The sequence below is a fragment of the Monodelphis domestica genome, chromosome 1 (assembly GCF_027887165.1).
Source record: "Monodelphis domestica isolate mMonDom1 chromosome 1, mMonDom1.pri, whole genome shotgun sequence".
NCBI classification, from domain to species: Eukaryota; Metazoa; Chordata; class Mammalia; order Didelphimorphia; family Didelphidae; genus Monodelphis; species Monodelphis domestica.
Genome location: NC_077227.1, coordinates 235927988 through 235941869, shown reverse-complemented (window position 1 = coordinate 235941869; position 13882 = coordinate 235927988). Strand labels below are relative to the sequence as shown.

The 13882-nt window shown below is 39.0% G+C and overlaps 1 protein-coding gene across 8 annotated transcripts in view; it reads right to left on the bottom strand.

The window, feature by feature from the left end:
• LOC130453538 (galactocerebrosidase-like) overlaps positions 1 to 13882 on the bottom strand; it is a 147022-nt gene that overhangs the window by 111141 nt on the left and 21999 nt on the right. The window lies entirely within an intron of this gene.

The following is a 13882-nucleotide window of genomic DNA, read 5'->3' as shown; positions in this document are numbered from 1 at the left end:
TATAAACAGACAATTTTCAGATGAAGAAATCAAAGCCATATAGAGGTATATGAAAAAATGCTTCAAGTCACTACTGATCAAGTACAAAGCTAAAATAATTCTGAGATATCATTTCACACCCATAAGATTGGCTAAAATGATAAAAGGGGAAAATGGCAAATATTGGAGGGGATGTAGAAAATGGGGACATTAATATAATGTTGGTAGAACTCTGAAGTGATCCAACCATTCTGGAGAGCAATATGAAATTATACCCCAAGAGCTATAAAACTGTCAATATGCTTAGAAATGTCTGTTTCCCAACGAGATTGGGGAGGGGGAGTAGGGAGAGAAAAGAATCTGTATGTTCCAAAATATTTCTAGAAGCTCTCTTTGAGTTGGCAAAGAATTGGAAATTAGTAGTATGGCCATCAACTGGGGAATAGCTAAACAAATTGTGGCATGTGATTGTGATGAAATACTATTGCACCACAGGAAACAAAGAGCACGCTATTTTTTTTTTAAACTTGTAAAGAACTGCATAGGATAATGAAGAGCAAAATGAGTAGAACCAAGAGACCATTATATATAGTTAAAGATTTCATAGTTAAAGAATAACCTGTGAATGTCACCTCCAGAGAATGAACTGAAAAATGGAAACATGAAAGACACAACCTATGTATACATCTGTCTCCCCAATGATGTCTTTTATGATACAAGGAAGGGAGTGGCTGAGATACTTGCAAAGAAATCCTATTAACAAAACAAAACTATATATATATATGTAATGTTTTGCCTTCTCAATGTGTAAGACAGGAGAGGGTGGGAAGAAGAGTTTGGAATTGAAAAAAAAATAAAACTAAATTTTAAAAAATGAAAAAAAATTATTCTATACTTTCCTACATCCACATCTATGCTCATGATGTTTGCTGTGCCTTGAATATCCTCTAACCTTTTCTGTGCTCACTGAATCCCAACACAACCTTTTAGAATATTGATATTATATGATTCAAAACAATCCCAAAGGACTCATGGTAAAAAATGCTATTTGCTTCCAAAGAAAGAATTGAGTGTCTGAATCAAGACCTAAAGCAAATATTTTTCACTTTAATTTTTTTATTCAAGTTTCCTTCCACAAAAAGATTAATAAGGATTAATATGGGAAAATGTCTTATATGATTTCACATGTAAAATCTATATCACACTACTTATCATCTCAGTAGGAAGATATGGAAAGGGAGGGAGGGAGGGAAAGAGTTCAAGACTCATAATACTTTTTAAGAGTTGGAAATTATTTACATGTAATTGGAAAAAAATTTAAATTTAAAAAGTGATTGTTGCAAAAAAAAAACCACATCAATATTATAAAAATGAATTTGAGCATGTTTATAAGCTGATGAAGGAAATTAGTCAAACCAGAAGATAATTTAAACAATAACAACAATACTCTAAAGTGTTGTTATTGTTTAACAACTCTGAAAACTGTAAAGGTATGATCAAGGCAATAACCAATTCAGATTGGTGAGGACCAATGACAAGGACATGGGCGCTACATATTGACTTAAAAAACCACATTAACATTACCAATGTTCCACTGTATTTTTACTTTGTTAAATACTTCCCAATTATATTTTAATCTGGCTTCTGAAGTACTAGAGAGTATTGCAGACTGCACTGGCCCATAGGCCACATGTTAGACACTGCTAATGTTATCCATTACAGAGAGATTAAGGATTAAAGGAATAGAATGATCTGCAGAGGAGGAGGGGTGGATTTCTGGATGTGTTTGCATATACAAGTATGCACATGTAGGAAAGGTATGATTGGGCATCAGTGTGAGTTCAGCCATATGCAATACTTATTTGTTACAAGGACTTTGTGTTTTCTTTTTCTATGAGTATGGGATGTGAAAGTATATGGAAAAAATTTCTGTTCACTGTTTTCAAGAAATGGGGAATATTCAGGGGTGATATGTACACATATGTGCACTTTCATGAGGTAATTTTATTATCAGTTTTACTTAACTCTTTTATTTTGTCATAAGAGACCTCTCAAAAATTGGAAGTAATTGTATATATAAAGTAAAAACAACATCAATAAACGTAAAAATTACATAAAAATAACAATAACAATATCTAACATATATAGCACCGACTGTGTACCAGGTACTATGCTAAGCACTTTAGAATTTTAATCTCATTTCATCTTCAAAAGAGTCCTGAAATGTAGGTGCTATTATTATCCCCATTTTACAAATGAGAAAACTGAGACAAGCAGAAACCAAGTGATTGCCCAGGGTCTCCCAGCTAGTGTTCTCTACCCAAATGCCACTTCCCTCAAGAAATTTTCCCTCATTTTCAAAATAGTTAGGGAATCTCTTTCCTCAGGACTCATAGCAGCTTATGAACGTCTTTAATACACCGTGGATGATGGCAACATGTAATCATGTTATCTCCTGATTGGACTATCAGATGTTCCAATTGAGGTGGGTATGGCACATGTTCTCTCTAAATTTTGTATTTCATCAAGGGAAATATCATAGTCATTAGGCTTCTTATAAAGATCTACTGAACTGAATTGCCTGATATGGCCATGAAAAAGGCAAAAATCACAAACACATGGTATATAAGCATTATCGAGTAGTGTAAGAAAGGGTGCAAGAAGGAAAGATGGAAGTTTGCAAGAGGGCCTTGAGTGGCAGTGACATCATTTGGAGAGCAAAGCATTTTGGGAGAGAACAGACCTGGGAAAGATCCATATGGAATTCTTTGCTTTTTGTACTAGGACCTTAACCAAGAAGATGTAGCTCCTTGCTGAGGACCTCACCAAGAGCTATGAGAAGACTTATCCATTCCTATGTTCAAGTTTCTTCTGCAAAGTTATCATCAGTCTGATACAACAACATCCCTACAGAGGTTCAGATCCCTCAAACCTTGAGGGAGTTGTGGATTCATTGACAAGGGGAGCCTGGCTTCCCTTCCCATTTCAGCCCTCTGGTACCTACTTTATTATTTCCTTAGGTTAGATATATGATAGATATATTGTAGAGAAATTGTGAAATTAGCTGGGACTGAGGCAGTGAAACCCAGACCCACTATACAGAGACCTGGGCAAAGGACCGTGATTAGGAAACAATTAGGGATATCGATTCCCTCTCTCCATCTCCCAACCTGCCTTTAGTTACATCATTAAACATCTAAATCACAGTCAGATTCTGTCAAGTAATTGGTTTGAATTTTGGGGAGGTATCTGAATTCAGCTTCAATATAGAGTCATCAGGACCATCCCCCGCTGAGGCAAAGTCACCAATGAGACTTTGTGAATTTCAAAACTACTCAACCCTGTTCAAACCATTCTTTAGAGGATGGGATTTGGCTATTACCTGATCAATAACAATAGAGATACTTGGAATGACAGAATCAGGTCTTGGAAACTACAATCTCCACCCTATTCAGGGTAACAGGATTTAGGAAGGGCTGCAGCAAAGCTCAAGATTTAATTATTTGAGCATATGGCCTTCAACAGACATGTGCAAAGGGGACATACCTCTGGGTGGTCCTGGGTTAAGCTAGAGCCACCATTGGCACAGGTGAGACACAGGAAGTGAGGTAGAGGACAGCTCAGGAGTTCTGGGGACTTCCTGTGTGGAGGGAGAAGGTGGTTGTTGGAGCCTGGTGCTTGGTGTGGAGGAGCCCTGAGACTGTTTTCTCCATTTTGGTCACGTGAGTGATAGGGACTGATCTCTTTTCTTTGCCTCAGCTATCCAGGGCCTTGGGCCCTTGGCTCAGCTTAAGCAGAGTGGGTATTTAAGCCCTATTTCCTTCTCTCCCTTTTCCCCCTCTCTCTTTCCCTCTAATACTTTTCTTCCTCCTGTTTGTAATTAAAACACCATAAAAAAGATTGACAGATGATTTGAGTTTTCATTTAGGAACTACATAGCTGAATTCCTTAGCGACCTTAAATTAATATATATCAGTCTTTTAAAGTGATTTCCATATCACATTGTGGCTGACCACGGGAGTCTAGCGAATTCCCTCAATAAACTTCCTGAATTTTCTTGCCTTTTTACTCTACTTTCTCACCACACAGTCCTTTTTAACAGCTAACTTGGCTTAAAGACACAACTACTAGAACAAGTGAGTATAAAAAACGTTTTCTCTCTTCTCTTTTCTCTTTGAGTTAAATTGGAATCAGCTGTTTTTTTTTCTTTTCTCCCCTTTAATCTTAAGGGGAAGCTGGGTGGCTCAGTGGATTGAGAGCCAGGCCTAGAGACAGAAGGTCCTAGATTCAAATTGGACCTCAGATACTTCCCAGCTGTGTGACTCTGATAGTTAGATAGAAAACAGCTGTTTTAAATCTTAGCAACAGGACCCTAAAGTCCTGGCTGGGAGAGCTGTTTCTAAATATCCTTTCCCTTAGGGAACAACTGCCTAGATTAGGAGTAAAAAAAAACCTGTGGAAAGTTATATATATATATATAAATGAATACTACATTCTTTGACATTTATATGGCAGTTGAAGAATTAGGAGCATTGAGGAATGCAGGATACCTCCAATTTTTTATATTAATATGTAATGTCATTTTTGTACTCCTCAATACTGTATTTAGAGATGCTAAAATGAAAAAAATTGAGGATAAAATACGAGCTCAATTAGAAGATCTAAAATGTTTCTTCCAGGATCAATGGGAAAACACCCACTCTACCAGAAAGAGATCTGTTTCTGAACCTTTGAATGAGGAAATTTCCTTCCCTGAAAGAGAGATGTAAAAAACCTTCCCTATAGCTCAGTTAACAGACTGCTTCTCTCGTGTAGTGCAAATTTTGACTGAATTTAATCACCAAAACCCTTCCCCTGCAATCCCAGCTTCTCATGTTCCTCTCCTACAGAAAACCAAATTCCAATGCAAGGGAGATCTTGTCCTCCTAGAGAAACCTGTCCTTGTCAAACTGACCCACAGGTACAAAATTCAACTAGAGGCCTGTTTCCTCTAAGAGAAGTACCTGAAATAGGACGGAATGGGGATGTGGTGACTTTAAGACATAGGATACCATTTACTCCCCAAGAAATAAATGAATTTACACGAAATATCTCCACATATGAACAAGATCCTTTTCTAGTAACAAAAAAGATGGGAGACATATTTTTTCAGTATAATCCATCTTACAAGGACGTTGAGAACTTACTACAGGCTTTTTTAAGTGAACGTGAAAAAAATAAAATAATTGCCCATGTCAACAAAACCCGGGGGCATAATGCAGCACATTTGCCATCTCAGGATCCCGAATGGGACTATAACAATCCTGAGGATTATCTACAACTATACCGTTGTAGAGAGGTCATCCTTATGGCAATGAAGGAATGTGCAGACAGTATAGATAAGTGGATGGAACTTGAAAAAATTAAGCAAAAAGAGGAAGAAACACCCTCCAGATTCATGGATAGAATAATTGAGTTTGGGGAAAGATACTTGGATTGGGACCTAACTAAAGAGAATAGCTTAAGACAAGTTAGAAGGATCTTTGTCAATAACTCTTGCAAAGCAATTAAGAATTATTTTAGAACACAATTCCCAAGATGGTCAGATATGGACCTTGAAGAATTGCGAAAAACAGCTATATATGTTTTAAAGGGAAACAAGGAAAAGGAGGAAGAAAATTATGATGACATGGATTTGAGGGCTGTGAACAATCACGTTATAAAGAGACACTCTGTAGTTTCCAATATCAATACTATTATTTTTTCTATTCCTAGCACAGCTACATACTTTACAGTAGTAGACTTGTGCTCAGCCTTCTTTTCCATACCCATACATGAGAACTCGAGGGATATCTTTCCTTTCACCTGGAAGGGCTGTGAATACTGCTGGAGTCTTTTGCCACAAGGTTTTGTAGACAGCCCAAGCTTATTTGAGCAAATTTTGAGCCAAGATACAGATAATATAAAATTTAAAAACAGCAAATTAATCAAGTACGTAGATGACCTACTCTTGGCTTCAACAGATGCGGAAACATGTCAGGAAGATAGCAAGCACCTTCTTTTGGAATTGCACAAAATAGGTCATAAGATCTCAAAGGATAAGGTTCAGTGGTGCCTCCCTAAAGTAGAATATTTGGGGTTCATCCTGTCTGCAGGTGCCCACTTGATTTCTCCCAAACGAATTGAGAATATTCAAAATTTAAGTGCTCCTACCACTAAGAAACAGTTGAGAGCAATTTTGGGAGCAGCAGGGTTTTGTAGACAATGGATTCCTTGCTATGGGGAAGTTACTAAACTCCTTATTGCAGTAACAAGGGATCCAGTCCCTGAACCCCTCAAATTAGAACCAGAACACCTGTCAGCTCTATCAGATCTAAAAAAAGGCTATCCTGTCTGCCCCTGCTCTAGGAATCCCAGATTACAACAAGCCATTTACTTTGTATGTACATGAACAAAGAGGGGTAGCTTCAGGTGTTTTAACTCAGATTTTGGGACCTTCTCAGCACCCAATTGCCTATTATTCTGCCCAACTGGACCCAGTAGCATCAGGAGCACCACCATGTCTTAGAGGAGTAGCTGCTACAGCCTTACTAGTGACAAAAACTGTTTATCTAGTATTGGGATGCCCATTGACAATTATGTGCCCACATGAGGTAGAAGCATTATTGCTAAGACACAGAACACAGGCATTTTCTGATCAGCAAATTACAAGGTATGAAATAACCTTGTTAAACAATGAAAACATTACCTTGAAGCGCTGTTCAACTCTTAACCCTGCCACCTTGCTTCCAGATTTACCAACTTCAGGAGAACCATTACATAGTTGTGAAACACTAGTATCCATGGCAGAAAAGCCTCGAGATGATCTCTTGGACACTCCATTAAACAACTCAGATCTGGTCTTATTTACTGATGGTTCTTCTTTTATGAGAGATGGCATACGCTACACTGGAGCTGCTGTAGTCAAAGAATTTGCCACTGAGTGGTCAGTTTCGCTGCCCTCTAATATTAGCGCTCAAGGGGCAGAACTCATAGCTCTGAAACATGCCTGTATAATTGCCAAGGGTAAAAAGGCAACAATTTATAAGGATTCTAGATATGCTTTTGGCATTTGTCACTCAGTCAGGATGCTATGGTTCCAGAGAGGATTTTTAACCTCAGCTGGAAAATCCATAGCTAATGCAGAAATTATTAATGAAATACTTCCTGCTCTCAAACTGCCTGAAGCCCTAGCTGTAGTTCATTGCTCTGCCCATACAAGTGGCTCTGACCCTGTCTCTAGAGGAAATGACTGAGCAGATGCTGCTGCAAAGGTAGCAGCCATAGAAGGACCTGGATTAATTTTAACATTAACAACCACTGATGATTTAAATTTATCACATTCCTATAATGAAAAGGAAGTGGAAAAATGAAAACAAAAATTTTAAGCAAAACAGATTAATGGAGTGTGGGTATCGTCTGGAGGGAAACCCCTGCTCCCTAGAAGTTTCTATCACCAAATTTGCCAATCTGTTCATAAAAATGGTCACTTTGGTACCCAGGGTATCGTGGACTCTGTTAAGAGAGTATGGATAGCCCCTGGTTTAACTATCATAGCCTCTAAAGTGTGTTCAGCCTGCTCTACCTGCCAGGCATATTACCAACATGCCTTTCGTGGCAAAGCTTTCGGTGGGCGTCCTCTGGCTTACACACCTTTTGAGCACCTACAGATAGATTTCATAACAATGCCAAAGGTTAGACATTATAAATTTTGTCTAGTCATAGTAGATCAACTGACCAGATGGCTGGAAGCATTTCCTGCGACCCGAGCCACAGCGGCTTTTGTTGCTAAGGTGCTTTTAAAAGAAATTATGCCTCTTTTTGGCCTGCCAGCACGTATTGATTCTGATAGAAGAAGTCATTTTACCAATTCTGTCTTAAACCAAATATATTCTTGCTTGGGGATAACTCCAAAATTCCATGTTCCATATCATCCCCAGAGCTCAGGCCAAGTTGAAAGGATGAATAAAGAACTTAAAACTATGATTGGCAAATTATGCACTGAGACCCATTTAAAATGGCCTGAAATTCTCCCGCTGGCCCTATTTTATCTTAGAAGCAGGCCTAGAGGAGACTTACATATTTCACCATTTGAGATGCTTTTTGGACATCCGCCTATAAAGGCTAAGCCTTTCTCCCCGGCATATACATCACTATTAGGGTGAGATACTACTATTACTTCCTATATATAGGAATTACAGCATAAACTGCGTGAACTTCATGAATCTGGAGCTGCAGTACAAGCTGGACCACTAGACTTTTCACTTCACAACCTGAACCCAGGAGACAAGGTGTATATTAAGAATTTCCAGCATACTGGAACAACTCAGCCTTTGTGGGAAGGACCATTCCAAATATTGTTAACTACTCCAACATCTATAAAGGTTGGAGAGAAGGACTCTTGGATTCATTGCTCACATGTAAAGAGAGCATCATCTGCTGAGACTGATTGACTGTATCCTATCACATGCATTGAAGATAATAATCCATTGACAAGTGGTTGCTGTTTTTTCAAAATCACACTGAATTCCTGATTTTTTTCTTTTCTTTCCCTTATTTTTTTAATTATTGCTTTTCTTTTGAATATTTGGATTTTTTCCCCTTTCCTCATTTCTTGTACAAAAGGTACATACAATTAATTTTTTTCTCTCTCTCTGCAGTAATATAAGTTTAAATATACATAGCTAAACAGCTTTAGACTGTGGGAACCTGCCATTTATTGATAAAATATTATGGGACTATGATTAATGTTTGTGTCTGATTCTAGGAAATGGGATAAAAACAAGGAGCACAGACTTAACCTGAATAGTGCCAAAAGAGCACACAGGAAATAGTAATGTGGACTAGAGGTTGCGATGCTTGACATATAAGTCATAGGACTTCCTTGTATCTACACTCTTTATGAAGTACTCATACAAGTACAAAAATTTGAATATCATGCTGGCTCCCTATATCCTTGAGAATGAAAAAAGTCAGACCAGGGAATGACTCTTCCCTATCAAAATAGAATTCTAGTTCCTTTCCTTCTTATAATATGACAACTTCCTGCAGTCTTGGCTGCAAAGGAGTAAGTGAAATATTACTGCATTCTGTCCTACAGACTTGTGGGATAGAAATTACTTTAAATTGTACCTTTACAAGGGCCCATTATGAAGTTATTCTTGTTTACCCAACATTTTATACATAGATTTTGGTATTTTGATTCTGATTTTGAATTTTTTTCTTCCCTTTCTCCCAAAAGTTTAACTTTCTTCCATATTTTTCCCTTTATATATTCTTGTTTTTTGTTTTTTTATTGTTTTTGAATTCTTTTAATAACTAACTCATACACCCCCATAACTCAACAATGCATCCTGAGCTGAACTGGATTTTTTTAACACCCACTTCAGGGGGGGATTGTATTTTAATAAAAATCCAAGATTTTGAAACGGTTTTTTGTTTGAGAAACATCTTCAAGGAAGAAGCTTGCTAACTCCTAAATCCAGAGAATGAACTGTTGCATAGAGATGCCAGAAAACCTATATTACATCAAGATCAAGAATGAACCTTGGGGTGTGGTTGCTTGAACTGAAGGTTGATTGAATTTATTTTGAATGTACACTCTTCTGCCAAAGGGGACTTCCCCCTAATTGGCTTTTGTCAATGTGCTGAGCAAAACATTGGTTTTGCTATCTCTCTCTATCTCTCCTATTTTCCCTTATCTCTAACCATTGTAATTTCATAGCTGGTATGTTTACAAGACCCATAGGAGAGATTAGTCTTCCTTGGGCTTCAGGGGGTGGAATGTGAATTTCAAAACTACTCAACCCTGTTCAAACCATTCTTTAGAGGATGGGATCTGGCTATTTCCTGATCAATAACAATAGAGATACTTGGAATGACAGAATAAGGTCTTGGAAACTACAATCTCCACCCTATTCAGGGTAACAGGATTTAGGAAGGGCTGCAGCAAAGCTCAAGATTTAATTATTTGAGCATATGGCCTTCAACAGACATGTGCAAAGGGGACAGACCTCTGGGTGGTCCTGGGTTAAGCTAGAGCCACCATTGGCATAGGTGAGACACAGGAAGTGAGGTAGAGGACAGCTCAGGAGTTCTGGGGACTTCCTGTGTGGAGGGAGAAGGTGGTTGTTGGAGCCTGGTGCTTGGTGTGGAGGAGCCCTGAGACTGTTTTCTCCATTTTGGTCACGTGAGTGATAGGGACTGATCTCTTTTCTTTGCCTCAGCTATCCAGGGCCTTGGGCCCTTGGCTCAGCTTAAGCAGAGTGGGTATCTAAGCCCTATTTCCTTCTCTTCCTTTTCCCCCCTCTCTCTCTTTCCCTCTAATACTTTTCTTCCTCCTGTTTGTAATTAAAACACCATAAAAAAAGTTTGACAGCTGACTTGAGTTTTCATTTAGGAACTACATAGCTGAATTCCTTGGTGACCTTAAATTAATATATATCAGTCTTTTAAAGTGATTTCCATATCACAACTTGTCTCCAGATCCTCTCTGTGCTGGGGAATCTGGGGTTACCCCGGGTCTATTTTATAGGGGAGATCTTCCTTCAACTCCCCATCACCTTTTCTCATCAGGAAACCCCTAATTAAGCACCTATCAACAGCCTCACTCAGGGGAGGTGAAAGGAGAGTTGGTGCCAATCCATCCAAGCTCCTACTTTCCTCGATATTCAATTGCTTTTCTATAAACTCCTAGTAGTGTGACAGAGGCTACCACTAAAGAAAAAGTGTCAGGCTGAAGAGTGTATGAAATTGATCAATGGGGGATGGGCCCCAGGAGAGTGGAATCCTGAAGAGGAGAAGACTCTGGCTATTAGAGGAGTTGTTCTCTCAGTCTTGAAAAGCTGAAGGGAGAGGGTGAAAAAAAAAGACTTTCTCCTGAGGGTTACCCACTTTTTTCTGCTGGTGACTGGAAATCCTTCCCCCCAACATTTCCCAATTGAAAGGACATTTTGAAGAGAAACCTGAGCAGACTTTACCTCAGCTCCTGTTGCCTAGGGATGAGTCAACCTGACTTTCTCTCAGGGGGTTCAGACTACCAAGGCCTAAGTTCCCCCCAAACTCAAGGAGGGAGGAAAAAGGTTTTAGATAGAGACAGGGACCCCTTTTTTCCCACATTCCTTTCTCATTCTTCCCTGCCCATTATTTCTTTGTATTATCTTGATTGAGTTGACATTAAAAGAGTTAACTTTTCCCCAAGCTGTGTGTGAGTGAACAGATCAAGGGGAGACCCTTTGGTCTTGAGTAGTGGAGAGGGGACAAGAGGGACAAAAGAGAATTGGGGAGAGCAGCTTTAGCTAAGAAGGGAAGTGTGAACTTTAAATTATTCCACCCTACTTAGATCTTACTTTATAGTGAAGATAAAATTGTAATCTCTTGATTGAATAATGAAGGTACTTGATTCTTACTTTATAGTGAAGCTAGAACTTTAAGCTAAGTCTATTTTTAGATCTTACTACAAAAAGATGTTAAGTAACTATAAAAGGTAAATTAATCACAAAAAGGTTAAGTAACTAACAAAAGGTGAACTTAACAAAGAAGTGTTAAGTAACTCAAAAGATATAATCTAATCAAAGAAGATGAGAACTAAATAATGGGAAGTCCTGGAGAAAAGCCTCTGGTGTGATTGGTAGACATGAAAATTTAGAGGAGGGGACACAAGAGTAAAAGGTCTATATATTTCGCGTCACTTCCTCTCTCCAGTACCTTTGGCCATGGAGAGGTGGCTTGTGGCTGGGACTTTCAGCATCTTGGCGTGGCTACAGCTATTGTCTGGCTTGGTGGTGAGTTTCTGGCTGAGTTTTTCTCCTTTACTTTCCAACTTTATCCTAATAGAAGCATCTAATCTCCTTCAAAGACCTAGTGGCGGAGATCTTGTACTCCCCCTGGCACAGGCCAGGTGGGAGAAATCCTATACCCTCTTCCTTCTTTCTCATTGAAATCTTTCCCTCTATATTAATTTAAATTACCATAAATTTCCAGACTGACTTGGGTATTTTATTTGGGATTTTTCCCTGGCAACCAATTAATTTAGATTTAAGTCACAACCCTAAAATTATCTTTACAGAAGGCAGAAGGGGGAAAATCTTCAAGCCCCCTCTCCTCTCTCTGAGCTAACCCTAAACATTAGCTGTCTCCCTGTACCCTGCTTTGAGAGGGGAGGTTCTCTCCTCTTTTTCCCTCTCTATACTAATTTAATCACCCCTCAAATACAAATTAACCTCCTTTTTAATACAGTAGACTACACCAAAGTACCATCAAATATAGTGGAAGGTGCCTTTATTATAGTCCTAAAAGTTACTGTTATTACAATAGGTACTACTCAATCATGGAATGTGAAAGCCCTAAAGTGTTACTCCTAATCTTCCTAACTTCAACTGGGGAAGAGTCCTAATTTTATTTTCATTTTCTTCATATGAATTTTTATTTTCCTCAGTTTTGAATACAATTTTCAGCCAGTGATCTAGCATGGGCCTCAGTTCAGAGTTCCTGCTAGTCTTACAGGTTATAATTATTTAAGAAAGACTAAGATAAGAAAGGAAAAAATATACCACAAGGTAGCAAGTACTTGGTGATTCAAATAGGTTCACAGCCAGCCTTCAAAGAATCACACAGCTTCCACATTTGCTCCCATTCTACAAACCTGCCTTTGTTAACAGAAAAGGAAGCAACAGATATTGGAACAGGCTTATGTATAAAGTGTACTACTCATTTCCTTTTGATATATAAATTTAATGACTACCAGAAACCCCAGGGATTATTTGCTGCCATACTTCTTTTGTCTTTTGGCCACACAGCTAACATATACAATATGAATTGCTTTCACTTTAGTAATGACAACTATTACATACTAAATGGTCAAATTATGGTTGCTGTGGATACTGTGTAACCTCTGAATTTCTTCACAAATGCAAAGACATTCCATTTTTAACATAGCTAAAAATATTTTCTTTTCTCTTTCCTCATTTTAAGAATTTAATTTTAAATCTCCATTATGTATAGCAGATGGCTTTCATCCACTTGCCCTCTCCTACTCTGAGGAAATGGGTTCCTACATCTTGACTGGGCCAACTACTCTGGCTACCATTATCCTGGATGTCAAGCTAAAAAAACTTTTGGTAACCCCATATCCAGTGATGGCGAACCTACGGAATGGGTGCCACAGAAGGCACACAGAGTATTCTCTGTGGGTACAAGGCCACACCCTCACCTTCAGAATTCAGTCCTAGAAAGGCAGAGGGACTCTGGCAGAGCTGCTCCCCTCACCCTCTCCACCAGACCTGATGACATTTTCTCACATTCCCAGCAGCCCAATGGGAGTCTACAGGAAGTAAGGTGGGCGGCTAACTGGTGGCAGGGCTAGAGGGGAGTAGAGTACTCAAGCCACTCCTCTCCCCCTCTCTACACTCACTGATGTCATTCCTCACATCACCCACCCCTATACCAGCAGCCCAATGGGATTGCTTTCTCCCTCCCCTGTGTAGCAGAAGGGTGGGGGAGGGGGTATACCCAGCACTAAGTACAGAAGAGGGATATGGCAATCAGTGGGGAAGAAGGGATAGCACTCAGTTTGGGGGATGGGCTGGAGCAGGGCCTGGCACTCCATCACTAACAGGTTCACTATAACTGCCCTAATCAATCTCTGCCAGGAGAGGAATTCAGGAAGAGGGACTGTTTTCTGTTACCAGACTCAGTAGTACTATGATACAGTTCAAAGAATGGAGTTCAGATCCTAGCTCTACCTTGCACAGACCATTTTATGTCTCTGAGCCTCAGTTCTAAATATGTAAATGTGAAAAATGTGGGCATTAGACTAGGTAATTTCTAATGCTCCTTATTATTCTCAATATGGATGAAGATGATTCAGGTCATCACTGGCTCTATA